Genomic DNA, 27,985 nt, shown 5'->3' with positions numbered 1-27,985 from the left:
TGGGGGTGGCTCAGATGGAGAGGCAAGGGATCCCAGGTGGGAGGAGAGAGTGGTCATACAAAGAGAGGGGGTGGTGACCGGATCAGAGATGGGATGTCACCTGTAATGAGGGTGTCAATGGTGTGACCGGCAGAGTGGGTCTGTCACACCTCTTCGGAGACCGTGGTCACTGTGGCATCGTTGGTCCCATAGACAGATTTCAGCCATTTTTACTACCAAGATGGCTGCCGCTACAGAAGGTGTGGGTCTAGACGTTGAACAGCCCAGCGCCGAGGAAGGACCGCCCTCCTGGTCGGGATTCAGTTAATCTGTTCCTGTCAACAACGAGCGGACGCGTTGCTACTCTTCATTGCCAACGCTACGTGAGTTTGTTTCTAAGAAGTTTGTTACTAAACTTTTCTGTGCTCTATATTCCTTCCTTCTAATCCTGTCCTACTTACTTCCCTTATTCAGACTCGTCCCTCTCTCCCGGCTCCTTCCCGAAGCGGGGGACTCTAGCCTCCGCTCTTACTCTCACCATCTACGATCTGGAAATCACAGAGCAGTCTTCCAAAGAGTTTCACCCCCTAGTGTTCGGTACATAGTATAGAATATCAGGGATTCCAAGGTCCCTATAGGGAATTCAAATTGACTCTTTCTTTCCGTTTACAATATTTAGGAGCCTTGAGTCCTGTGGTCCAACCCGCCCTCTCGGTACTTGTTCTTGCTGTACTTCCTTATATGTCCCCGTTTTTGATCCTATCAGGTAATATTCCTAAAAATTCTTCTTCTTCTTATTCTGAACTCAGTTCTGAGCTAACCATTTACTATACAAATCAGGTTCTTACCGGAGGACTTCCCTTCCAGCCTGATAGATCAACCACTCACTTTCACAGGTATTCCTTGCTCTCTAACGTGAATTCCCTGTCTCCTACTTACCTACCCCTTACTCACCATCCTCTTCTGCCTTTTCCATCAGACGGCTTTCAACCTGCAGTTTCCTGAATCTTCGCTGTCTAGACGACATCACTCCAGCAGCTGTCGACACAGGGTTTTCTCCCCCGTAGGGTTTCCCTGAGGCCTTTCCCCTCCTCTAATTTTGACCAAGAGGCGGAGGAAGGGACTTTAAGGGGCGGGAGGCGGGGGGAGTGAGGCCTTCACTTTCACCCCCCTGTTGGACATATTCCCTGGGCAAAGAGGAAGCAAGGAAAGGAAGAAAACTATCGGTGAGTCCTTGAGGTAACCATTCAGTTATTATATCACTGTTCAGAAAACAAATGTATTACAGTTAGCAACGCCTGCCTTGATAAACTGGGACCTAGATACTGAACGGTCATCTCAAGGTTACGGTAGCTGTCTTCTAGGGAACTATGGACCCAGCCCAACAACAGTTAGTTACGGCAGTACAATCTTTGACTGCGGAAGTGCAGGCATTAAAACCGGAAAACGCTTTCTTGAGGCAACCGGTAGGAAGAGTTCCTAGCTGTTCCGAATTGCCTCCAGGCCCGATTCCGAGGGGTTTATATAATGGGGAATCCCCACAAACTTAAGGCCTTTATCGAGGCCTGCACAGTCCAATTTTCATTTAAGACGGCAGTTTTTCATAATGACCGAGACAAGGTAGGACACATGATCGCTCACTTAACTGGGCCAGCTTTAGCCTGGGCGACGCCATTAGTTATCACAAACAACGCTCTGCTAGATTCTTATCCCACCTTCTTGAACAGCCTTAGATCTATGTTTAGTAGACGAGAGATCAGTCTCAGCCCAGGAACAATTGCTAGACTTCAAACAAGGATCACAGGATCTACTGTCATACATCACCACCTTCAAACAGCTAGCAGCTGGAACCTCTTGGGCTGATGATGCTCTGATAACGCTTTTCCGTAGAGGATTGAATGAGGAACTGAAGGATGAGGTGTCCAGAGTCTCTCGACCTTCAAATCTAGCGTAAATGATTACGATAGTTATGCAGATGGATTATCATCTACAGGAAAGACTGAAAGGCGTCAGAACTGTCCTATAAGGCCCTTGACTACTCATCCTCCCAGTACAATGAAGGCTCAGACTGACGAACCTATGCAGATAGGAATCACAAGAGGTAGACTCACCTCAGAAGAACGCAACAGGCGTAAAAGTTAAGGGGTTGTGTATGTTTTGCGGATCCAAGGACCATGCAGTCCAAGACTGCCCTATAACCCCTACCAAGAAACAGGGAAACGCTTCTTCCCAACCGCACGGGGGAACCGCGGCTAGGGAGTCAGTAACAGGTTCCTCAATGGCATTGGTATCTTCTCAAGTCACTGATATACCCGATCTCCCTATGATTGTCGTACAGGTCATGCTATAATGGGATGCCTCGGACCCCGTTTTAGTTCCTGCCTTGATTGCGGAGCAGCCGGAAACTTTGTTGATACCCACTGGAAGTATAATCATAGAGTACCATACTCCACCAAATCTATAGCAATCCCAGTGGAATCGGTGGATGGGAGTCCACTGGTGTCTGGACCCATCAAAGAACAGACAAAACCTATTCATATGAAGATCGCTTCCTGTTAGGAAGAATTCTCTGTTTAGGCTGAATTTTCTAACCTAGTGAGTCCCCCAGCAGCTTTGCTGGATTTTGTGGGGTTTATTTCTTTCTCCTGCCAAGAGTGAGACTCTTTTACCCTCACTCTTGGACATGACTTGAGAGTGTTTTCTGTGACTTGCTATGTGCTTATGGGCTAGGGGGTAATTTTCCCCATAGGCGATCATTGGTTTTTGAATGTGTGTTACACAGCACCCTCAGTGCAGTAGCACAGGGGTGTCCTAGAGACCCCCAAACATAGACTCCACACCCTGGGACTGACTACTGTCTCCCTGGGTCTGTAAAGTTACCATTGACTTTACTAGTCTTAACTTAGGAACTTAACCAGTACAAACCATCTTACTGTGGAAGTACTGGTAGGGGCAATTAGATTGCCCCTGGGTCTGTTGTCGAGGGGGTACTGTCCCGTCCCCCCTCGCCGAGTTCTGGCTGGTGGCAGTGGATACCACGGAAATATTCCACCGGAATATTCCCCAATGGGATTTCCCATTGTTTTTGATGCACCACTTTTTGGTGCAATGTTAAAGATACCGCCGGTTTATTTATTTAATATAAATTCACCGGTTGGGATTTTTTGCCGGAACTCGTCGCCAAAATGGCGTCTAGGTTCACTTCAGTAACCCTGAACCCGAGTCGAGCCTTTGTTCCACTTTTGGCGGGCTTCTGCACAGAAGCCCTCCAAAGTGGTGCCATTCTGTCTGGGTACCACAGGGGGTGTGGGAGGGGGTTTAGGCACCCTGGACTGAGTTGCCTTTCCAACTCAGGTCGCACTCTAGTGTGATTGGCCCAAGTGGTGAGCCACCCCGCTCACCACTTAGCATGTTTGAGTGACAGCTAGGCTGTATGAATGGGGGTTTGCTGCATAAAAGCAGGGTTTTTGGGACTGGTTCTTCAGAAGTCGCCACAGGACCTGAGAAGCTGAGCCGACCTGCCAAGACGACACCACCGGTGAAGCCCCGCAGAACCGTCTCACCACTTTTCCCGACGACAGAGGAGATCTCCCGCCGGAGAGTCTTCTTCCCTTAACTGGTGGGGACAACCAGTTGCTGCTGCCTTTTCGCCGGCCCGAAGCATCTCGTGGCCGCCTTGCCTGTGCCAAGCACCCCGGCAACCGGGATACCACTTTTTACCTCAACCGCGAAAGAGGGGTAAAAATCCTTTGTGACTGGAAAACTCCGCGGCTGGCCTCATCCCTGGTTGTGCAACGACCTGCAGCTTTCCTCCCCGTCGAGATCACCTCATCCTCGGGACGACGCCGCGACTTGCACCCACTACCAGGAACGACTACCACCGCTGGAGGAATCCTTCCACGTTTAAAGGTACTGTGTTCCGCCCGGCCTCCCTTGCCACCAATTGTACGGGGTAGATTTAGCCCTCGGCTCTCGAACCTGGGTAGGTCTGGGACACCCTAACTAAACTTTTCAGAACCGTAGTAAAACCTTTTTCTACTCACCTGCAAAGACTTGTGACATTGTGTGATCTTGGGCACATTTTCGCCTGGCTCCCTCTAAAGCGGGCCCCGAACTAATTCCCCTTGTTCCACCATTGACTGTCTTTGCTAACCTTATGTGAAAAGTGCTTTACCTTACTGCTCTCTTTATTTCTGCCTTTTCCCTCCCTTTTGGTAATACTTGTTGGAGTACCATCTAACGTTAAGCGCTCACCTCTGGTTGGAAATAAGTGGGGTTAACTTAGAATTGTCCAACAAATGATTAGGGATGTACATATGAGTAATAGTAACTGTGTTTGACTTTCTTACCTTTTCTATTGTGCTAGTGTAATTTATGAGTGTACCTTTTAATAAATAAGTTTATACTTTTACACCTAGCTCTGGTCAGTGTTTGCTTGTGCTACTGTGCCTCTGTACCTATTATGTATCCTCTGTATACTGCCTAACTCTTCTTGAGGGAAGTCTGACTGCTCAGCCACAGCTACCACAGTGAATCTGTACGGTGCGGACTGCTACCAAGTGGGTTTACTGCCAACACCTGTAGTCTTAAATCTTTTGCAGTGGTCCCAGAGGGAACTGCACAGGTTTCTGCCTAACACTTCCCATCAAGAGACCATTGTATTCGATGTAATTTGCACGGCACATTATTCCTTGATATTAGGGTTACCTTGGCTTCAAGCCCATAATCGTTATATCAATTGGAAAGCCGGCACAATATTTTTAGGTTCAGAACATTGTCAGACCCATTGCCTTTCGGATGGAGCACTTGGTTTCCGTTCTACAATCTCCGTGCAAGAAAACGAGTGCACTTCATCAGTGTTAAATAACATCCAAGAGATCCCCTCAGATTACAGAGAATTCCAGGCAGTATTTTCCGACTCCGAATATGCAGAGTTACCTCCACATCGTAGAGATGACTGCGCCTTAGAACTCATTCCTGATGCTCTAATTCCCTTTGGCCGCATGTATATACTGTCTACACATGAACGAGAAGTCCTAAAAGAATACCTCCAAAAGAACTTGCGCAATGGGCTTATTCAGGAATTCACATCGCCAGCCGGAGCGTCCTTGTTCCTCAACCCCAAGAAGGATTCAACGGAACTTCGACCGTGTATGGATTATCGGGGGTTGAACAAGATCACAACCCCTGATCGATACCCGATGCCCTTAATACCTGATATTCTTGAGGCTGTTATGGGAGCTAAGATCTTTACTAAACTAGACCTCCACGGAGCTTACCATCTTATCCGTATCCGCACAGGTGACAAGTGGAAAACAGCCTTTCGTACCCCCTTGGGTCATTACGAGTATAGGTTGATGCCATTCGGTCTGTCCAATGTCCCGGCTGTTTTCCAGCGTTTTATGGATCATATATTTTCTGATATTCTTCTGCACACAGTCATCGTCTATTTGGACGATATATTGGTCTTTTCAGCATCGGTGAATGATCACATTCAGCACGTAAAGGAAGTCCCGCAGAGACTGTCGAAAAATCATCTTTCTTGCAAGTTGGGCAAATGTGAATTCCATAAAGGTGGCTTATTTGGGATACATTCCATCAGCTGAGGGAATCGCCATGGATCCCAGGAAGGTCTCGGCTATCATGGAAGGGCCGGTTCCAATGTGCGTAAAGGATCTGCAGAGGTTCTTGGGATTTTCAAATTTTTATAGGCGCTTCATCCCCTGCTATTCCGAAGAAATCCTTCCGATGACGGCGCTTCTTAAGAAGAATGCAAGATTCCATTGGTCAGAGGAGGCCCACCAAGCCTTTGAGAGGCTCAAAGAATGCTTCACCACGGAACTCATACTTCTTACACCTGACCAAACCAAAAGATTCATTGTAGAATCCGACGCTTCACACTATGCTGTAGGGGCCGTTCTACTTCAGGAAAATGGACAAGGATTAGAGTGTCCCATGGCCTATCTATCCAAGACGCTCTCACCTTCAGAAATAAATTACTCGGTTCTCGAAAAAGAACTGCTGGCGATCAAGAGAGCCTTTGAGGAGTGGCGGCATCTATTACTGGGGGCCAAGCATGCTATCGAAGTACGAACCGATCACAGCAATCTTCGAGCCCTGCAATTCTTGCAGACCCGGAATAGCCGTCGGGCCCGCTGGGCCCATTTCTTTTCACCCTATGAGATCGTCTTCTCCTTTGTACCAGGAAGAGTCAACCTTAAGGCAGGCGCACTGTCCAGAAAGGATTATAACTCTACAATCCCTTTCCGGTCTGAACCCTTGTTCCCCAGAGCAAAATGTTTACAGGAGAATACAACCTTTCTTCAATTGGTGGCTATTGTGACCTCTCAATTTCTCCTAACCAATCCCCGGTTTGTGACGATTTGGAAGCTTGTCTCCTCTCAAGGATGTTTCTATAGGAACAGACAAATGTTTATTCCCTCCGAAGAATTAAGAAGAACAGTACTCCAGCTCTGTCATGATTCTCAGATGGCTGGTCATCGAGGAGTGACTAATACCAAGGAATTGATCCAACCACCATTTCTGGTGGCCAAAGATGGCTCAGGATATTCAAGACTATGTTTCAGCATGTGCCACATGTTTACAAACCAAGTCCCCTCGGTCAGCTCCATTGGGTCTTCTATCAGTGATGACTGTCCCAGATCGCCCCTGGCAAATGAATTTGACAGATTTCATAGTAGAACTACCTATCTCTGACGGTTGTACTGTGGTCATGGTGACAGTAGACTATTTCACTAAAATGGCACATTTTATTCCTCTTCCTTGCATTCCCACAGCAGCCCAGATGGCGAAAATCTTCTTTTCACGGATATTCATGCTCCATGTGCTCCCAGAAACAATCGTCTCAGATTGTGGATCCCAATATACATCGCGATATTGACAACACATATGCAAGAGTCCCTCCAGAGCCTTAAGTTCTGGCTTTCATCCACGGCCAAACAGAACGGCTTAACCAGACGTTGGAGGGTTATCTGTGCTGTTACATCTCCGCTTCACAAGACAATTGGTGTTCTCTATTACCATTGGTGGAATTTGCATACAATAACTCTCATCACTCCGCTCTGGGTTCCGGATTTCACCCTTCCTGTTTTCCTACCGGCCGCCTTTCTTCATCCCGATTTCTGGATGTGGACAATCTGCTCCAGAGCATTCAGACTGGCCATCAGGCTGCCAGGACTTCTCTTTTGGATGCTCAAAAAAGAGTCAAACGATTTGCAGACGCACACCGCTCTCCGGCGCCACTCTTGGTGCCGGGTGATTCGGTATGGCTGGCCTCGCGGTTTTTACCCCGTCACTTGGTCCCATTCAAATTATCTCCTAGATATTTCGGTCATTTTCCAATTCTGCAGAAGCTGGGTTCATCAGGCTTCCCCCTTCATAGTCCAGGATCCATCCGGTATTTCACGTGTCCCAACTGAAGAATGATGTGATGGATCGGTATTCTAGGTCGCAGAATACTCGCCCTCCTCCTATTTCCACTCTGTCGGGACCGGAATATGAAGTGGCTGACATGTGTGACTCTTGTATTTTTCGAGGCCGGCTTCAGTTTTTGATTGATTGGCGAGGGTATTCGCCAGCTGACCGTTCCTGGGAACCTGCCTCGGCGCTGGTTCACCGATTCTTTGGGAACCATCCGAGTAAACCGGGGGCCCCTGCCCTTCGGAGGGGGCATACTGTCGCGCCTCTTCAGAGACCGTGGTCCCTGTGGCATCGTTGGTCGCATAGACGGATTTCGGCCATTTTTACTACCAAGATGGCCACCTCTACGGAAGGTGTGGGTCTAGACGTTGAACAGCCCAGCGCCAAGGAAGGACCACCCTCCTGCTCGAGATTCAGTTCATCTGTTCCTGTCAACGCGCGGACGCGTTGCTACTCTTCATTGCCAACGCTACGTGAGTTTGTTTCTAGGAAGTTTGTTACTAAACTTTTCTGTGATCTATATTCCTTCCTTCTAATCCTGTCCTACTTACTTCCCTTATTCAGACTCGACCCTCTCTCCCGGCTCCTTCCCGAAGCAGGGGACTCTAGCCTCCGCTCTTACTCTCACCTGCTACGATCTGGAAATCACAGAGCAGTTTTCCAAAGAGTTTCACCCCCTAGTGTTCGGTAAGTAGGATAGAATGTCAGGCATTCCAAGGTCCCTATAGGGAATTCAAATTGTTCCGTTTACAATATTTAGGAGCCTTGAGTCCTGTGGTCCAACCTGACCTCTCGGTGCTTGTTCTTGCTGTACTTCCTTATATGTCCCCGTTTTTGATCCCATCAGGTAATATTCCTAAACAATTCTTCTTCTGTTTATTCTGAACTCGGTTCTGAGCTAACCATTTAATATACACATCAGGTTCTTACCAGAGGACTTCCCTTCCAGCCTGATAGATCATCCACTCACTTTCACAGGTATTCCTTGCTCTCTAACGTGAATTCCCTGTCTCATACTTGCCTACCCCTTACTGACCATCCTCTTCTGCCTTTTCCATCAGACGGCTTTCAACCTGCAGTTTCCTGAATTTTCGCCGTCTATACGACATCACTCCAGCAGCTGTCGACGCAGGGTTTTTTCCCCCCAGAGGGTTTCCCTGAGGCCTTTCCCCTCCTCTAATCTTGACCAAGAGGAAGGGACTTGGGGAGGCCTTCGCTTTCACCCCCCTGTTGGACATATTCCCTGGGCAAAGAGGAAGCAAGTAAAGGAAGAAAACTATCGGTGAGTCCCTGAGGTAACCATTCAGTTATTATATCACTGTTCAGAAAACAAATTTATTACAGGGTCGGACCGGAGGGAGAATAGAGGGAGTCACGGAGAACATGGAACTGAGAGGTGGATGTTTAAGTCGCCAAGGAGAAGTTTGGAAGAAGAGGTTGAGAGGAAGGGGCAAGGGCGATCCATTCAGAAAGTAAGAGGGAGATGGAGATGGAGATGGGGATGGGGCCAGGGGGCCTGTAGATGGTGGTAAGGGTGAGCGAGAGAGTAGGTGAAACCCCAAGCTTGCAGATGAGCCATTCAAATGAGGAGCAGGTATGATGGAGGCAGGGAACCACTCGGGGAAGATCCGGGCCACTCCACCTCCATGCCTATTGGGTTTGGAGAGACTTTTTTTGTAGCCCTCAGGAAGGAGTGTCGAGAGCAGTGACGCAGCTAGCATTGAACCACATCTTGATGAGAGCGAGGACGTCTAGGTCAAAGTCTTTGAGAGGAGACCGATGTCAGAGGAGTGTTTGACAGCAGAGCAAGCATTTAGAGTAGCGAAGTGAAGCTGGTTACCACATTTGAAGGTTTTTCAAGGGGCCGGCGGTACAGAGGCGTGATACTCCTATTGATAGAGGAGGGGAGTGGCAGGAGAAGGGAGGATGTTTACGAGCGAGGGCTGGCGCCAGTTGAGAAGGAGACTAGTAGGTTGAGAACCTTGGGCCATTATAGTCCCTTTTGTGATAGACATTAATGATACACCTAGAGGATGAGAAGTATGTCTGTAATCCTCCCCACCTAGTGCCACCATTAATGGGCGAGGAGGAGAAAGTGGAACAGGCGGAGACCGGGTGGGGAGGGAATCCATAGGTCAGGAGAGGGGACAGAGAAGAGGATGTTTGTAATAGTCTGCCTGGAAGTGGCATTGATGTAGCTGTTGGCAATAGGTAGGCCTGGATTAGAGTCCACGAGAGTTTTTTTCTTCCAGACTTCGTAAGAAAGGTAGGATAGGTGATAAAATAGCAGTTTGAATAAATAGGTGAGATGGCGTGCCATGGGAGTGAGGGAGAGAAACTGAGGAGCTGCCCTGTGTACGGGAACTCGCAATGTGGTATAGCAGCCAGACAGGCACAGAAGGAGGAGGTGTGCAATGGAAGGCAATCTGTGTACAGATGTAAAACCACACTACATGCCATTTTCCCAATAAACACTTAATGCAGCACAGAATGCAAGATGCACATATTTAAAAGCACACTGAAAGCAGATTTCTGAGTAAAGCATTCACAGGCAGCTGAAAGTGAGCAATATTTGAGTTTTAAGGCAGATGCACATATCTGTCAAGATGTGCGTCCCGTGGACGCTGCGTACCTGTTTCCTGAAGGCTTGCGTGCCGGGGTCGCCAGGACGTTGATTATTGAACGAAAGATGACAGGGTAACGCCAAGAACCGGCCCAGGTCCCGTCCTGATTTGCAGGATTGAAAATGGGTCCGATTCCTGACGCCACGGATGGACACTTCCCTGTATTTACGTGGCGCCAGAACAGTGCAAGCACTGAACAGGGAAGGTCGGTAGATGTTAACAGCAAGCTTGAGTGCGTTGCTTGTTGATTCTGCAGAAGACCCTCTCGAAGATGGTGGAAGAAGGCAGCCGAGACTGTAGTAATGGCAACAACTGCAGGTAGCAGAAAAGGCAGAGTAAAGGCACCGTAGAGGCACTGGTACCCAAGCACAAAGCAGAGAAGTATTTCAGGCAAGGAAAAGTGGGCAGGCAGGGGAGGGGTAAGGCGGCAAGTAAGGGACAAGAGGAGCTCCGGACCAGGACCAGACTAAGCCCAACCCAGGGAAGCCAGACCCCCAACCAAGGAACCAGACCAACAGGACAGGAGAAGGCAGGGCAACCGGGAAGGGAACAAGGAAGGCAAGCGGAGTAACCAAGTAAGGACAAGGTATTCCAGAAGCGAGCTGGAGGTCAGGACCAAACCGCGTTGAGACGCGGCGAGTACAAGACCAGGAAGCTTCTTTATAGTGACTCGGCATGGAAGCGAGGCTTGACCCGCAATCCGAGTCGGCGCATGCGCAGAGTCAAGGTATTCATGGAAACGAGGCTTGAACCACAAGCCCGTTCCCTGCCGCTTCTGCGTATGAACGCATGCACCCCGACTCGCCCGGAGCGGGCACGCACCCCAAATGAGCGATGACCTCGGAGAATGCACCTTCGGCCAAGACGATACCGCGGGTACAGTCGCCAGGCATCTCCCCGCCCGCGAGGATACGGACGTTCCTGTTCCCGGGTGAGTGTCCTAACCATATCAAGTGAGCAAGCAGTTAGTTTTCAATTAGGCTAGAGGGCAAGGAAGTTGGGAAATGGCAAGCAGGTAGAGGGTTCTAGTCCAGGACAGCGTAAGCCGGGGTTTTTACCGGTGCAATGTAAAAGATTTTTCATGGGCCCTATATGCAGGATAACTGTGTTTGTTTGTTGAGCAACGTGGGCTGGGGGAAAGTTGCAGGATCGGGTCAGACGGGGTCCTTCGTGGTGGGCCTTTGTCGGTGGCCGGCTCAGCCTGCCGGTTCCCTGATTGGCCTTAAGGCTCATTGGGATTCCTTTTATGGGTGAGCTTCCAATTTCTATCTGCTCTACATCTTAACAAATGTCTTTTTGGAAAGTGTTCAAGATGCCTCTCTTGTGTTGTCAAGATTGCCTTCTTAGGTTGCCCTCGTATTGTAGACGAAGAATTCTACCCTACAATGTAACCCTGTGTCTGGATATGAATAAACCAGCACCAGGGATAAATTGTTTGGAAGAATGGACCCAAACGCGCGTGGCAGCAGACTCCCTCGTGTGCGACCGTATTCCAGTTGCAAACAGAAATGCTTTTTTATGCCGACGGCACAAGGAGCAAAAATAGCTGTTACAAATTACAAGAAAAACAATCCTTAATGCTTACATAAGGGACATAAAGAAAAAACAGAAAAATTAAATAGGACAGACACTCTTACCATGGGACTGGTAACAAGAATTCCGTAGGCAACCAATGCTCCAGTAAGACCGCCAGGTACAGGGGTGTAGGACTATTCCCGCCGGCACGCGTACGCCTAAGGGTCGGCAGTACAATCCCTGACGAAACGAGGACGCTCCTACCTCCGCCCCCTGATGGTACCACGGCAGTCTCTAGTCCGTACCGGGGAATGGAGAGGAGTAGTGTACCGGCAGTCTTGATGAGGAGCAGTGGTCAGGTGGATTCCCAGAAGCAGGAGGTAATCCAATGCGGTCCAAGCGGGAGTACAAACCAGGTTGATCAAGTTGAGAAGCAGTGGCAATCCATAAGGCAGTCCAGGTCGGTAGCTGAGAAGAGTTCTGAAGACAAAAACGTGAGACAAAGGCAAATCCTGGGCGAGGTACGGTTCGGCAACAATTTAGCAGTGGGGCAGAACGGGGTTAGTTACGCGGGAAGGTTGGAAAGATGAAAGGAACAGGTGAGCAGAAAGCGAGGGAGAAATGCACCGACAAGAGGTACTCAAAGTGCAAGGTAGCAGGGCAAGGCAGGAAAACAAGGGTTCAAGGAAAAGGAAACCAGGATATTCACAAGGCACGTAGCAACTCCAAGTTCAAAATCAGAAGCAACAAGTTTACTCCAGGCTAGAGTTTATCAAGTTGCGATCACATGACCTGAACGAGCGGCAGCCGTGGTGCGGGGTCGACGTCGCTGCCCTAATCTCCATGGTAACCGCCAATGCAAGAACCCTGAAGGACGAGATTGTATCAAGTTCTTATGGTCGTGGAGTAAGCCTTTAATACGATGTAACCGAGTGGATCGTGACCGCTGATACAATGTAGCCTGACCTTGTTTTCTCTGAGACGGCGGGGACAGCGCTAGGCTATTTAGACTCCTGCGACTCCCGGGCCGATTCCTGACATGTGTAGCCTGTTTGTGGCCTCCCTTTTTGTTGTTCCCTGCCTCTATTGTAACAGAATGGTGCATAGAGGTGAAAGTGTACTCGCAGAATGTAGCCAGAACTACAGAAACTCTGACAACACTCTGCTTCAGCTAAAGCTACACAAGGGGCATGGCAACCAGTAATTTACAAGAACTTGCATAGCTGCACTAAAGGAAAATCTGTCGGAATGCTTCGAAGACAAGATATCATTGTTCTCTGTCTGTCCTGTATCCAATCTTCCATTCAAATGATTTACCTTATTAGAAATTACTGCACTGCTTGCCCAAACATAGAAATATATGGGTAGTTGGTGGATAAATCTAATGCAGTGTCCTCCGTAACCCCCTATATTTGCAAGGAATCCCTTCCTTCCTAGCGCTCCTTCCTTAGAGGCCTTTGGTATTTGAGTACTTAAATATTGGACTTTTGCATCATTATTTATGCCGGCACATAGGCTAAGGCAGTGCAGATTTCAAAGGGCCCTAAACCGCTCGATCTACATCAGTTTAAGGCAGTGTTGCACCAACCATTTTACAACGCCACTGAAGGTCCTACATTGGCTCACAATTGTTTCCTTGGCAAGACGTCTACATGGAACTTATTTTGGTAGCATGTTGACCAAATAAGGCAGTGTGCGTCTTTTTTGGATGGGGTGGTATATTATTTTTCCTTTATTGCCTATTTCTTTTTTTTTTATTTGCATTTGGCTAAATAAATTCATTCAACGTTTTGCGAAACATACCAAATTCTGCTAAAATAATACAAGACCAGCAAATGCATGAAAAGTACAATTTGCAAATTCAAAAGAAAAAAGGAAAGGAAAAATTTAAATAACATTAAATTATCAATTATTATATACACACAACCATAGCAGTTAGATCAATTCACTTATACATTCATGATCCAAATTTACACATTTTGACTGCCTTATTCTCCTCCCATACACCTTTTGCCTCTTACCTGCATTCAGTACTAATGAGTTTGCTACTTTTCACCATTCAACTATTTCCATAAATATATCTTTTCAGTTCTCTTTTTACTGTCAAACATCCTCTAAAAGCCATTATTCAGTTGACATTTTCACCTGTAAGCCTCCAGATCAAGAAAGATCCCAATTTAAACCCTTTGCCTCGATCACAACGTGCTTTCTGGAAAAAACACAAAATGCATTGCAAAAGCCTCAACATTTAGGCGAACCAACCGATCATTTCAGCCAGCCTCCTTGAATAATATTTCCATCAATCTGTCCAACCCTTTTGAGTGAGTCAACCCCTTGCATTGCTTCACTTATTTTGCAACAGAGGCTACACAAGCTGAGGCTGTGGGCATGCATATATTTACAATGGAAGCAATATTCTTATTCTGTTGATTGAGGAAACCTGTAATCCAGAAGATGTTAGAAATGTTGTGCGAAACAGAACTGATAATTCTGTAATTAATTCTTCATCTTCTTTATTGTAAATTGTGTGATAGGAAAGGTGCACCATGGATGAAAAAAAACTGAAGCTGCTTCTGCCCCCAAAAAAATATATAGCATTTTTCGACTGCTGTTTTGCTTTTGAAAACCTTGAACTACTCCACATCACTGCACTTTTGTGGTCTAACTATGGAGGTGGAATTTCCAGCTAAAGGTTTGGGGCCCCCTAACTGTAATTTTCAAATGAGACCCATGCTTCTTCATCCAGCCCTGCCCTGACCATTCTGCAAACTCCCTCCTTTGCCCCTATCTCTGATCTGTGAAGCACTCATTTAGTAGTAGGGAGTATTTTGGAGAAGGGGAAAAGGAAAAACCCAATGAGAATATTGTGTTTTTTTTTAATTCATATTGGTAGTATTTTGGACCACTCGCTAATCCTCTAGCATGCTTAATCCAGACTGTGGTCTTTGATAATTTTGGGGGTCAGGGGGATCGAGGGGAGGTTAGGTCTGCATCCATTTATTATGATTGCATTCAATGATTCAAAGTACATGTATGGCTCCTGTTCTTTTTCCATTTCCTGTGATGAACATGTATTCAGTCAGAATGACAATTTCACGTGTACGTTTTTTTTCTTTGCAAATCCTTTCCTGAAGCTACGATTTTAAACATTAGTTGATGTCTTTTCAGATCTTGTCAGATTGACTCCATGCCCCTTGGAAGCCTAAAGCGAACCTGCTATGTCCGAATAGTGTTTGTGCCACTGGCAAGGTAAGTTCTTTGTTTTGCAGGTGCTGACACAAGGAGTTGGTCCTTCATTCCAAGATGGGTATACATGAATCAGTTTTGCATTACAAACAAGTCCATATAAATAACTGACGTAGTCCGACTCCACTGTGGGTGCCGGATATAGCCTTGTGAGCACAATTTGAAGTGGTGCCCCCATCATTAGTTGTCAAATATACGGCCTTGCTTACAAGTCAGTCAAAGTTTATTTCGGATTAAAAATACATAAGACCAAACAAAACATACAAATGATAAAATCCCGTCCCTTGAAAGCATACACTGAAACCCCATTATACGCCTTCAGACAACAGTCCAATAATAACGTATGTAATACAGTACAATACTGTCATTGCATCGAGTTTAAGACCGATCTAAAATCTATATGCCTTTTCACATTTCAACTCTGCCGGGCAATTATCAACAACCATCACCCTGTAACCTCAACAGCCCCTTTCTAAAATACATTGCTCTTTTCAGAAAGGAGAGTAATGCCCATGCAGCCAGAACAAAGTCTGCACTCAGAAGAAATGAAATGGCTGCTTTATGATGGCGAATCCTAGTCTCCCTGAGAACTGGAATTATTGTTACTCTCCGGATGCCGATGTACCCCGGGCAAAAAAGTAACGAATGCACCAAGTATTCGTTATTATGCCCTCACACTGGGGATCCCGCGGAAATCCGAATAACACTTCCAGTTCACTGTGTTCCCCCACAGGAGGAGGCAATCAAACTTTGCACGTGTGATTAGCCAACAGTCTTTTTTTTATAGGAACCCAAAACTAAATAGGGGTTGAATCGCATGAGGCCGACGAATCATTGCATGGAGATTAACAGTTATTTTCATACTCTGAGCGTTCTCTTCCTAGCAAACAATTTGCCCAAAGCAAGTTTTTGACTATTCACGTCTGTTTTTGATAAAAGGGCAGCTGGAGAAAAAAGAATACTTAAATTGGTCTCTCCTGGGGCTTTTTCTATATAGTCAAGCCAAGGAATTCTTTGCCACATGCCCTACCCAATACAGATCCAATAATAAAATGCCAAAGGGAGGCATGTACATTCGCCCACATCCGAACCCAGAAAAACATTGGGGCCAACGCCCACTGATCCTCTCAGAATTCCAGGCCCAATTCTCTGTGAATAGATATATACGCCAATGAACTCCAAAAGTCTCCTAAAGAATTGATTCTCTTTAACTTGTAACTCATCAGCCTTCTGGAAACCCCAGATTGGGGCATCATATAATGTAACTGCCTTTGATTGAGCTACATATATCTTAGAAACAACATCAAGCGGTTGTCCCTCACACCGGTGTCTTGGGAGGATAGCTCAGTGAAAACGTGCCCCCCTTGGGAGCAAGTAGACAATGAGCAACACAGGTTTGATTCCCCACGTCAGCGCTTAGAAACCTCTGGGTATTCAGTGCGTTATAAAGAACTTATCGTATATAAAGCGGAAAATGCCCCCCATTTGTTGGCTCATTTTCACTGACTGTTTTGTTAGGTACGACTTCACGGTGACAGCTTCTGAGAAATTAATCCCTAGGTAGTCAAAAGCCTTCACCCAAGGGATAACTTCACCGGCACAAAGCATGGGTCGCATTGCAGCTGGCTGTTTTCTACCCACACATGCCATCTTAGCAGATTGTTTTGGAGTGCATTTCTAGCCCCAATTGCTCATAAAGGCTTCATCTGCATTAATCAGGGTCTGTAGTGCTTTTGGGGTCTAGGCTAGCAATACAGTGTCATACCTCTAAGCTAGGACAGGAGAGGCCCGCCCCCATACCAAAATGTGCCAATATTTTTCTCAAATCCTTCGAGAGGCCATTGATATGTAAGCAAAAACAGATTGGGGTCAGGACACAGCCTTGCCGCTCGCCTGATCTGACCTTGAAGCTCGCCATACAGTGTCCTCCCGGGCCACTGCGCACACATGCCTCATTTATCACTATGAATGTCTACCAAAACCCTCAATATGTCCCCTGGGCAGCCCAAGGACCTAAGCACGTCCCAAAGCTTCGACCTGTCTACCTTGTCAAACGCTGTGCTCGGGTCAATAAATGCTAAACACACCACCTCTCCCATACAAAAAACTGATTTGGCCGCAAGGAGATACAGATTTATTATCATGAATATTTTCGATAGGGCTCCAACTAATTCAACAAATTAATCCACGATTACCTCCGGCAGAGTGCTACCCTCCAATATACCATGCAATAGGGCTACTTTCTCAGAGATAGTTTCTATATGCAGTTTCTCCTCCTTGATTGTCCCCCATTTGATTCTTCTTGAACCGGGCGCCACCGCCTTAATTGGACAAACTGCAGAGTCCGTTGGCGCCCCCAACATCCCATTTTTAAACATAGATGGCTGGGATGGTGGTCACTATTCAAGTCCTGGATCACTTCAAAACTCAGGGCCCGATCCCAGAGGCTCTAAGAAATACAAAAATAGTCAATAGTTCAGGAGCCAAATGGTATTTACAAGGCCCGAAATATCTGGAGCCAAAAGACTTTAACAGTCCATTAGCTCCCATTTGGTCATCCAAGAACACATTTGGTGTCCCTTAGTGCAAACCCTGGAGTCCCTCAATATTGCTACCGGAATATTCACAGACAAATCCCTTAAAGTATCTAATAAATCCTTAGCCATGCCCATTCCCAATTTAAGGTTAAAGTCACCTCCCCAGATATATAATTAATTTCTACTTCTCGCCGAAGACAGCAGGTCCTCAATAAACCTCTTCACCCTGGCTAGTCTATCCACCTCTGTTTTATGGGGGCTGTTATGAAAATTAATAATGCAAATCGATTTGCCCTTCACCCTTCTTAGTGGAAAGACGGACCACCTGCAGGAAATCCATGCAGGTTTCAACCACCTTGACCCTACATTCAAGAGATGTTTTAATCTAAATAGTAAGGCCCCCATAGCATCTTCCCCTCAGTTTTTTTCTTAGCAGGGATCCCAAATGAGACAAAGCCATCCAGTTTCGGGCTCTCCATTGCCCATGTTTCCTGCAAAAGGATCACTTAATTTGCTTGAAGGAACTTGGCAGTGGCTCTCCTTTCAATCTTCCCCCTTGACCCTGCTATATTCCAAGAAAGCTGACGGAACTCTGAGGGTATGCTGGCCAAGTAATTACTTTCCATGTTTCGAACGGAACTAAAAATGTAATTTCTACTCACCTGGAGTTGCGGCTAATTTCCATTCTAGACCTGGTATGGTTAAAGCATGGCCTATTATATATAAAAGTTATATAGTGGTAGATGTGGAGAAATTTAATGGCGCTCTTTCAGTGTGTACAATGGACACCGGAGTGGGAGCAGGACGAGCTCACATTGAAGGAGTTTTCAGACAAACCTTCTGGGACTTGGGCCGGAATCATCTACATCTATCAGGGTTAAAAAAATTTATGTTGAATGCCAGACCACCTATTTGAGGCCTGAACCACACCTGCTGAGATCCCCTGCGTTAAGAATAATTGTTATGCTTCTTTGTCTTAATCCACTAACCACGCTTTGAGTCATAGGTCCCCGGGTTGGTAAGAGTTTGGAGGAAACTGGTTACAGTGCAATGCCAAAGCCAACTGAAGTCTCTCCACCATGTATTAATCAGTTGTCGTATGTTGGGAAACTTGTATGTATCCTATCTGGGGGCTTTTGTTAGTAATCTGGACGAATTTAAAATGCATCATTTGGAATAAATGTTATATGGCCAGTAATAGCCATTTGAATATGCCTTTGTCTAAACTCTAACAAAGAATTAATCTTTTCCTTGAATATGTACAACAATGTTATGGTTAAGTAGGTTGCTATATGGTCATTGGAAAGGCTTTTGGAATTTAATGAGTTCATTGTATTGATCTGTATATTATGATAGGTTTTATGTTTATTTGAAATGAATTGTATTAAAATATTTGAATATGTGCACTTATCTTGTGAAAAGGGCTTTAAACTGAAACACACACAAAATAAAGTAATTGGGTCCAATCCTCTACACCTCCAGACTAGATCTAGAATAATCAGTCTTTGTCGTACTCAAAGTTTTCAGTTTATGGGAAGAACCGCTTGTATAGTGTTGGTTTGCCAGCGTATCTTTGGGTAAGATTTTAATTTGAATTCCAACTCCTGCTATCATCCCATTTACACCCTATGCCCTGTCCTCTTTCCTCCATACATAACGCATACCTGGTAGGAGATGGGACCAGAGCGTTTTACATAGCCGTTTATATTAAAAAATCAGGTGTGTACTTTAGCGTGTCCTACATGTGCCCTCGCTCGTGCATGTTCGTCACTCAAACGGTCTGTCCTTTTTTCTGTAGGACTAGTGTGAAGCGCACCACTGTAGCTGCACCCTTTTTCTTTTGAACTGCCCGAAGACTTTGTACTAAAGGAAATGTGTTCCGAATGTAGGTCAAGTAGTAGGCCCTTGTTTTATCTATGGTCTCGCACACTTTATTCTTGGAATTACTAGGCGTGGGCCACACCTGGGCTCTCAACTTTGTGCAACACACTTCAGCTGAACATTACAGATGTCACTTTAGAAGTGGGAGGGGGTTCATCAGCTTCCTTGACTGAATCCTCGTGCCTCCATTGCATTGTAGAAAGTGAGTTCACTTTTGCTTCAAGGAATCTTGGGACATATCCCGAAAGTGGGCTCAGTTGGGAGATCTTTCCTCTTCCATAACACTACTTCTAGTGGGCCCAAGTCTGGTGCTTCCACTGATGGGTGGAAGTTGCCAGTCACCTGGACCTGTCATGAGTTACTACCCCATCAAACCTACACCAGCTCGAAGGCAGAGGGCACTGCCTCGCTGTCTATATAGGTTAAATGTATAGATTTTATGTGAAAATGTAGTAATGCAAAAAGAAGTCAGAAAAAAATAGTATACAAAAATGCAGTCATTCAATACAAATGATGCAAAGTGTGAAACATGTTGCCAGTTAAAATGTTGCCAAAAAAAGCAGTTTTATAAGTAGCCAATAGTACAAGGGGGTTATCCTAATGATGAACCACACCTCTAATTAAAACTCCAGAATCACCTAAACTCCATTCCTAAACCTTACCCCTAGCTCTAATCACAACCCTTATTCTACTCTGAACGCTTACCGAACATCAACCCCCCTCAGTGTGCTTAAGCATTTAATTTGCATGTGACTAATACAAAACGCCAAATGAATGGAAAATAAAGTGACACGAATTCCCACACCATTACCAGCTCCCGACATATTACATAGCCCTTTCCCTAACCCAAACCCTTTCTGTAATCCTAACCTTACCCTAACTGCAACTCTACCACTTACGCTAATGCTTACTCCGCATCCCTCTACAACCTCCCTATCCCTTTCTCAAACTCTTACCCATACCATTGTAGCCCTGCCTTAACTCCTACTTTAAGACATACACTGACACCAAATCTACCCAAACCATTAAACAAACTCCAACATATATCGGTCCTCCCGCAAATACCCTAACCACAAGCTTTACGTTGACCCTAAACCTTATCCATATTTTAAACTAGGCAATCACAAGCCCACCAAACCCTCCTTAACCCCAATACTTATCCTAGCAGCACTGCATTTTTGGCCACCTTTCAGCAGCAATTATCTTTTGATACGTTTTGCTTGACAACCTTTTCACTACAAATGTATTTTCTCCATGATTTATTTCACTGTCTGCATTTACTGTTGGGCACGTTTTCACTGGATACTAATGTACACCTGGCTCCCTATCAGAGGGAGTACAAGGGCCATTGGACAGATTTTGACAGACTGATTCCTGATGCCACTACAACAGGACTACTCCTTATAAATTGTATTGGTTTATTTCAAACCTTATGCTAAATACATGCTCAATTTAACACATCACAAATATATATATCAAAGCATGAGTCAAGAAAATATGTATTCATTAATAAATGCTTCCAGAAATTATAATTATCAAAGAATTTCAATTTAATTAAAAAGGTAACTGATTTGATTAATAACAAAGTTGATTGGCAGGCTAGAACGCGTTCCCACAATGCATGTGTTAGGAAATGTTACTCATATACATACTCTGTTGAATCCCTAAAAGTGTTGTCAAATGTTGAAACATTTAATTGGCTATGTGAGTGCTGTTGTCAGACCGCAGGACCTCACACACTCTCCATCTTGGAAAAATCTCCCTAACCAGAAATTTTGCTGCACTAAGGGTGTTGGGGACCAGCTTAGATCCTTTCAGAGAATGGGCACACAACCACTATCCTGAAGTGGAACCCCTGGCATACTTGGAGCATGTGAACATAGTAGACATATGTTGGAATGTACCCAGTGGGCGAGGTATGGCTACTCTCACTACCCTTAATGTATGGCCCGGTGTGAAATTTTTACAGACCATGCAATTGTTCATAAATTCTGCCACATGCTCCGTTAAGGTGGGACAAAACCCTTCTTCTCCAATGTGAGCAGCAAGTACATCCTTTCCCATGTGGGTAGGATGGTGTAGTTGTGTGAGTGCAGTCTGTAATAATGACATTTGCATCACTAATTTGCCCGTGCTTTCTTGTCGCCATTGGGCATAAAATGCAGATATAGAACAGCCCCTTTTCACTCACACCTCCTTTTCTTCCCTTGGCGCATTCCCCTGCAACTCCATTATCTGGGTCACTGGTAAAGCATTGTACCGGGCCGGTAGCACCATTGTACGTATGTAATTACGCACTCGGGATGGGGTGTCCATGTCTAGGATATCCTCAAAGTATGCTTGCCGCTTTGCTTCTGCGTTTGCTGATTAGTTGCCCCTGGAGACGTTATCCTCCCCTCTTGTGTGGGCTTGGCATTTCACGACTGCTATGCCTATTGGGAATCGGAGCACCTCTAGGAGCCTACACAATAGGAGCACGTACTGCACCGGCGTGCCGTCGCCATGTTGAAAGCCCCTCCTCAGCTTGCTTTACAGGCCAGAGTGGACTGTAGACGTCACACAGGCTGAATCCGAATACACTGTCACTTCCTGGTTTTTACTTTGTTCTATTGCCTAAATGAGAGCCACTAGTTCTGCAACCTTTGCGGAGAAATGTGACTAACCGTGCTCTTACTATTATTTCACTTGTCCCATCTGCTTTCAGCTTTACTACCACCGCCCCAGTATGTCTTTCTCCCGTGGTCTGGCCTATTGTTGAGGGCCCGTCAATATAAAGTGTTTCTCTCCCCCTCAAGTGGCTTTTCCCTTGTTATCAGAATGTCGTCACAACGTTCTAGGTTTGTGGTGCAGTCGTGTACGTAATCTCCTTCCTCTATGCGTTCGGGGATGAATGCCGCCAGGTTCAGAGTTCTGCAACTCACTACCTTTTTATAGATGGATTTGATAATATCACCTAGTATCCCGAAGCCCATTGTGTGGGCAGTGTGCTCTTGGGTCATTTGAGTATTGCAAAGAGAGCATGCTCCACAAAGAGGGGTGATGCATCCTATGGTAATACTTATGTTAGTGCACGCTACAAATATGCTTTAACATTATCACCACAGGAGTGGTTCCCTGGGGAGGAGGGAGTTGGGTTTGTGGGAATAAACTGAAAAAGTGCAAGAGAGCGGTGATGTGCTATTGGCAGCTTCAGCCCGGTGGGTCCGTTGGCTGGGCTTGGGGTGTTTTACGGTCGGTAGTTGTCGTGTGCTGTTGCGCAGGTCTGTGTGGTTTGTTTTGTTGTTGCAGTGTTGTGAACTTCATGCGGATTGCTGCGTTTTAGGCTTATGGTTGTGTTTGGTTAGAGTTTGAGAGGTGTATGCAGAGGGATGAAATTGTTAGTTGGTTGGTTAGTTGGCATTGCTGTCCTTGCAATTATAGGATTCCATCTAGGTGCGGTACATGCTGTCACTCACGTTTCTATCTAGATGCGATGCAAGCTAAAGTTCAGAATTCCATACGAATGCTAACAATCACATTACTATCTAGATGCGGCGCAGGCTAATATTCAAATTCTATCTAAGTGTGGACATGCTAATATTCACAATTCTATCTAAGTGTGGACATGCTAATAAATCAGGTTTTTCACAAAAGGTAGCAGGTGCTCCTCCAGAGAGAACATGGCATGATAACCTGTTCTGAGGGGAGAGTTTGCAGCACACACTTTTTGCTCACTGTACCTTTCACAGATGGGAAATATCCAATATTTTTTTAAATATTTGTAAGGAACTTGGGGTTGGTCACCCTGATTTACCTGGGGGCAACCAGACGTGGACTCCCTGCTCACTGTGCTCAGAGAGTCAGAGCTTCACCTCACTGATGAGGCCCAACAAGGCTGAAACACGTGTATGGGGTTGCTGGTGGTACTCTTGTTCAGAGAGGAATTGCCATAGCATTTCGGTGCTGGACTGCCCATGTGGGCGGGGCAAAGACTGATATGCAAATGGATATTTCCCGTCTGAAAAGTACAGTGAGCAAAAAGCGTGTGCTGCAAACTCTCATCTCAGAACAGGTTATCATGCCATGCTCTTTCTGGAGAGGAGCGCCTGCTACTTTTTTTGTAATAATCAGGTTTTACCTAAGTGCAGCGTTTGTTAACCTTGACAAGTATGTTAGTATGTAATGCAAGGCAACTTCTACAATCCTGTCACGAATAGGTTCAGTCTGGTGGTCACACATTTTTTTGAGTATACCTGGTGTGAGTCTATGGCAGTGTATGTTATTGGGAGGTAAGATAGAGTAGCAGGGCTTTTCTGGAGCAGAGTAATTGCTCTACTCCCCACCCATGCCACACTCAGTTTGTGTTGGTGTCTGTTGACTGCTGGCTTCCACTGCGGACACCTGCAGACACATCTTGGAGCCGCCAATGTAGGAGCCGCCCTTGGCCTTGGGGGTCCTAGGCCGATGGGGCTGCCCTGGGAGGGTTGGTGATATGGGGGGGGCGGGGGGGTGGGTGGAAGTAGCCAATCGGTGTTCAGGGGAGGTTTGGGAGGCAGAATTGGACTGGGGAAGGAGGAGGCATGGGGCAGGATACCGGAGCACAGCTCGCGCGAAAAATGACATTTAAACACTTTTTTTCTAGTGTTGAAATTGTTTGGGAGGCTTCTGGGGCAAGGTTCTGGGGGTAAACTCACCTAGGCCTGCTTCCTTGGTAGAGGAAAGGGGGCCAGTGGTACGAGGCAGCATGCAGGGCCTGGGGGCAGAGGAGGGCAAGGCCCAAGATTTTAAAGGGGTCAGGGGGGCGCCAGGGGCTCACCTGTTCGCTTGGGGACGCTGAGTTTTTTAAAAGGCGTAATCCCCAGTGCGGTGGGCATAGTTCTTGGTACCTGATGCAGGCCAGCCAATCACAGGAGGCGGGTTTAGGGACGGGACGTATCCGGAAGCGGGCCGGGGATACGAGGCAGCACGTGGGGCCTGGGGGCAGAGAAGGGCAAGGCCCAAGATTTTACGGGGGTGAGGGGGCTTCAGGGGCTCACCTCTTCGCTTGGGGACGCTGAGTTTTTTAAAAGTCGTAATCCCCAGTGCGGTGGGCATAGTTATTGATCTTGTGAGACCGATGCACCTCCAACCGTTGATTCGGAAGCAAGAGAAGAAGTTCAGCATGTGCAGACTCGATCGAGGAAGAGGGACGCCAAGGTTGCTGATTAAATGAATGCAAGTGTGTATTTGGATTGTGGCTCACCCCCAGAAACTCTTTATAGATATTGTAGCATGAGTGCAAAACTAAGTTCTTGAGTCGCAGGAATCTTTAAATTGGACTTTAGAAAGTGTTGACGTTCTAAATATGCCAAATCTGGAGTTCGAGTTTGATGGCTGGTAACATAAGCAATTTCCAGATTCATTCCTCGGAGTTCTTTTTTGGTTAATTCAGATAGTCCTGTCAGATGTTGATGCCCATAGACTACTTCTCGCTGTCTTTGTTTACATACATAGAGCTTATCCTGCTCTTGTTGGGCATAGTACTAATCTACCTGTTTTTCTGCAAGATCCTAAAAATGGCCCTGCAATTAGGAGGCTACTTATGGCGATAGTTGACCAGATCCAGCAGTTACCTGATCATTTAACAAGGCTGCCTGATTAGCAGTACACAAACACAATGAGGACTGTCGAGAATGGTACAGTTTCACAAAGTGAGCAAACTCAATGACATGTGGAGAATCGTAAATGGTGGGGATTAATCTATTGGTGCATAATACATGCGTGCTCGGCATTTATTATTGTTTTTTCTGATTTTGTTAATTCATACTGTCTACTTCATTGGTCCAAGTAAGGTAGAAGTCCCTACGATGCGTCCCACTCCAGGGATTTATGCAGATGTATCTATTACCTAAAGGCCAAGACCATTTGTGATTATCCTTACACCAGTGACACATGTAAGGTCACCCATTTCACTGACATGATTCCCCCTTTAGGAAGCACGTTTATTGAGGTACTTCTTGAGCATTATGCATGTACCCTCCTTGGAAGAGGGAGACGCAGGAGAAGCACAAGGGAAGACGATTATGAGTTAAATAATTATCTAGACAGTATAGCACATTTCTGGAATAACCTGTGGTATCGGCACATGAAAAAGGTAAGAGGGAGAACCTCTAATGAGAGTTGCTATGTCTGTGCTCTTATACCTTACACCATGGGTAATTCTAAGATATTCACAGCTGTAGAAGTAGCAGTCCAGAAAGCTCACTGCCTGATGCACCTTGCACTGTGCCAGACTTCTCTACTGCGAATGCAGCAGCAGCCAGTGCCTGTTCGCAAGGGTAGTGCCCTGTGATTACTGGATCTAGTTTCCCGCTGTAGTATCCTAGTGGCTTGTGACCATCCATATTTTCTGTGTGAGTACCACAGTCATTACTGCTCCATTAGAGTGCGAGAACAAATAAAATTTGTCTCGATAGTCTGAGATCCCAAAACTGGAGCTGTGCATATTGCGGTCTTCAGCTCCTCAAATGCACTGGTCATTTCTTCTGTCCATCGTAGTGTGCCCACCCCTCTTTGCACTTCTTTCAGAGTGCTTAATAAAGGCCTTGTGTATGTGCTGTAATTGAATACCCAGTCTCTGAAATATTTGCAGAGACCTAAAAACTACTGCATTTACTTATTTACCTGCCTGTCATGGGTTTTGGTGTCTTGCATATTGCCTCTGCCCTTCCTGGTGTCACTTTTTCATCCGTCTTGTGACATCAACTGTCCAATGTATAGCACTTCTTTCTGGTAATACTGTAACTTGGCTTTGTCCACTTTGTATTCCTTCTCTGCAAATGTTATCAACCTATGCACTGGGTCATTTCTACACTGCGTTTCTGATTTGCTGCAGATCAAGATGTCCACCTACTGTATATTGGCGCTTTCCAATTGCACATTGCTTAAGTCCATCTGAAGGACCCTATTGAATATGAAAGGGGACTTGCAGTAACCCTGTGGGAGCTGAGTAGGTTTCCACTTTCTATTTCTATATAGGAGCAAAGTTTGTGACTCTGGGTGAAGTGATCTAGTGAAGAAGGCATTCTTCAAATCTATAACCGTGAAGTAGGCATCTTCTGTGGGAATGCTACACAATTGTCACAGGATTCAGAACGAATGGACATTCTGCCTCTACAATGTAGTTCAAAGGGTGCAAATCCTGTATAAAATGCCATAATCCCCTTGTTGCCTTTTTCACAGGGTACACCGCAGTATTGCACTGCGATCTGATGATACCAGAATGCCCTGTTTAACTAATGCTGCAATTGTCTCATAAAGGCCCTAGTCTGCTTCTATCGACAGGGATATTGTTCTGCTCTTGGTAATATTGCTCCTGGTTTGAGCTTTATCTTCACTGCCCGTATCCCTTTCAATAGCCCCACATCATAGGGACTCGCGGTCCACAAGACACTGGGTACCCTTGCCAAGTCTTCCTTGAGAAATCGAGGCGGTGCTTGCAGCATCATCACCATTTTCTGTGGTGCTTCCCTATAGTGATCATCACATATATAGTGAAGATCCCGTTTCAAGTCCATACTTTCATTATTTTGTTACAAATTCCACACGGAGTCGTAAGAGTAAATGTTTTTTAATACGCTCAAGCTGAGAAAACTGAGGACAATAAGGTACCAACTTAAGCAATGTACTCTTTACTAAACATGCTAAGTCAGACACGCAAACTAACGGTATGGCTTTTGACTTTTCTGTTCCCCCTTCCACTGTGTTTTGAAACGGTTCTACTATATTGCAAACAAACACATGGTATGTACCCTACATTTCTTTACATAATGAACTAATTGTAACTACTGTGTTTTCTCTAAATGGTTTAAAATGGAAGTGTGGAAGACAGGTGACGTTTGAGTTACTTGGTTCAATCTGCATAACGCACGAATTAACATATGGAATGAGACCAATGTATGCAAAATAAATTGTGAAGTAACAATTAACGCAAAAGAGTGAGGAAAGTTCATTGTGAATTACACAAACATGAGATGAATTGTATTGAAGTAAATACAAGCTTAGATTTGAGCCATATGAAGAGCACTTGTCTTAGCTGGGCTGTTCATCCAGCTTCAATTTTTTTCAGTTTGCCATGTTCAGGTTCTGGTGTCAATAGGACCATAACGCAGACTGGTAGCTCCAAGCAAGAGTATGAAAACTACATGAAGAAGAAATTTACTGCTAACTATTTGATTTATAAAAGGCTGTACCATCCCTCTTTTTTGATTCCTGGCTTCCCTGTAGTGCATCTTCGCCCCAATATATGATGCTAATGTCAAACATAATTTTGTGATCTGAACAATTGTCCTGGAACACTTCCTTGATGCTTACGTCAGTCAACCGATAACCTTCAATCACTGTCCTTCAAGCTCGTCATGTGTCATCTGTCTCATGCAGTGTCGTCTCACTATCACTGGCTCAAGCTGTTGTGAGATCCCTTTTCCCTCTGGCTCATCTAATGGTATTTCTGGTCTGAATTCATTGGAAAGACATCATAGCTTTCCTGAATCACTGGAAGCCATGCGAGCATTACCTCCACACCATAGAAGTGGCTCTTAATCTGCTGGCACCCCCTATGCACCGTGTGACCAGAATAAGCCTGAATAATTTCACATTTAGGAAATGAAATCCGGGTGAGGAACACAATCCCTTGGTCTTGAAATGAAATGGTCATGTTAAGCTTACTCGTCTCTCTTCCCATTACATTCACGGGTGTTTGTCTGGAATACAATAGTGGTAAAGCCAAGTCATGCTCCCTTAAGT

General features: G+C 45.7%; 1 protein-coding gene across 2 annotated transcripts in view; it reads left to right on the top strand.

The window, feature by feature from the left end:
- Positions 1–27,985, top strand: part of ZDHHC7 (zinc finger DHHC-type palmitoyltransferase 7) — a 468,302-nt gene that overhangs the window by 61,737 nt on the left and 378,580 nt on the right. For both annotated transcript variants that reach the window (XM_069636275.1, XM_069636276.1), the window contains one exon: positions 14,727–14,807. The gene's annotated coding sequence lies outside the window, so the exon portion shown is untranslated. The remainder of the gene's footprint in view (positions 1–14,726; positions 14,808–27,985) is intronic.

This window comes from Ambystoma mexicanum, chromosome 1q (genome assembly GCF_040938575.1).
Source record: "Ambystoma mexicanum isolate Mex_15411 chromosome 1q, UKY_AmexF1_1, whole genome shotgun sequence".
Taxonomy (NCBI): domain Eukaryota; kingdom Metazoa; phylum Chordata; class Amphibia; order Caudata; family Ambystomatidae; genus Ambystoma; species Ambystoma mexicanum.
The sequence above is the reverse complement of the archived record's forward strand: the minus strand, read 5'-3'. Positions and strand labels throughout refer to the sequence as shown.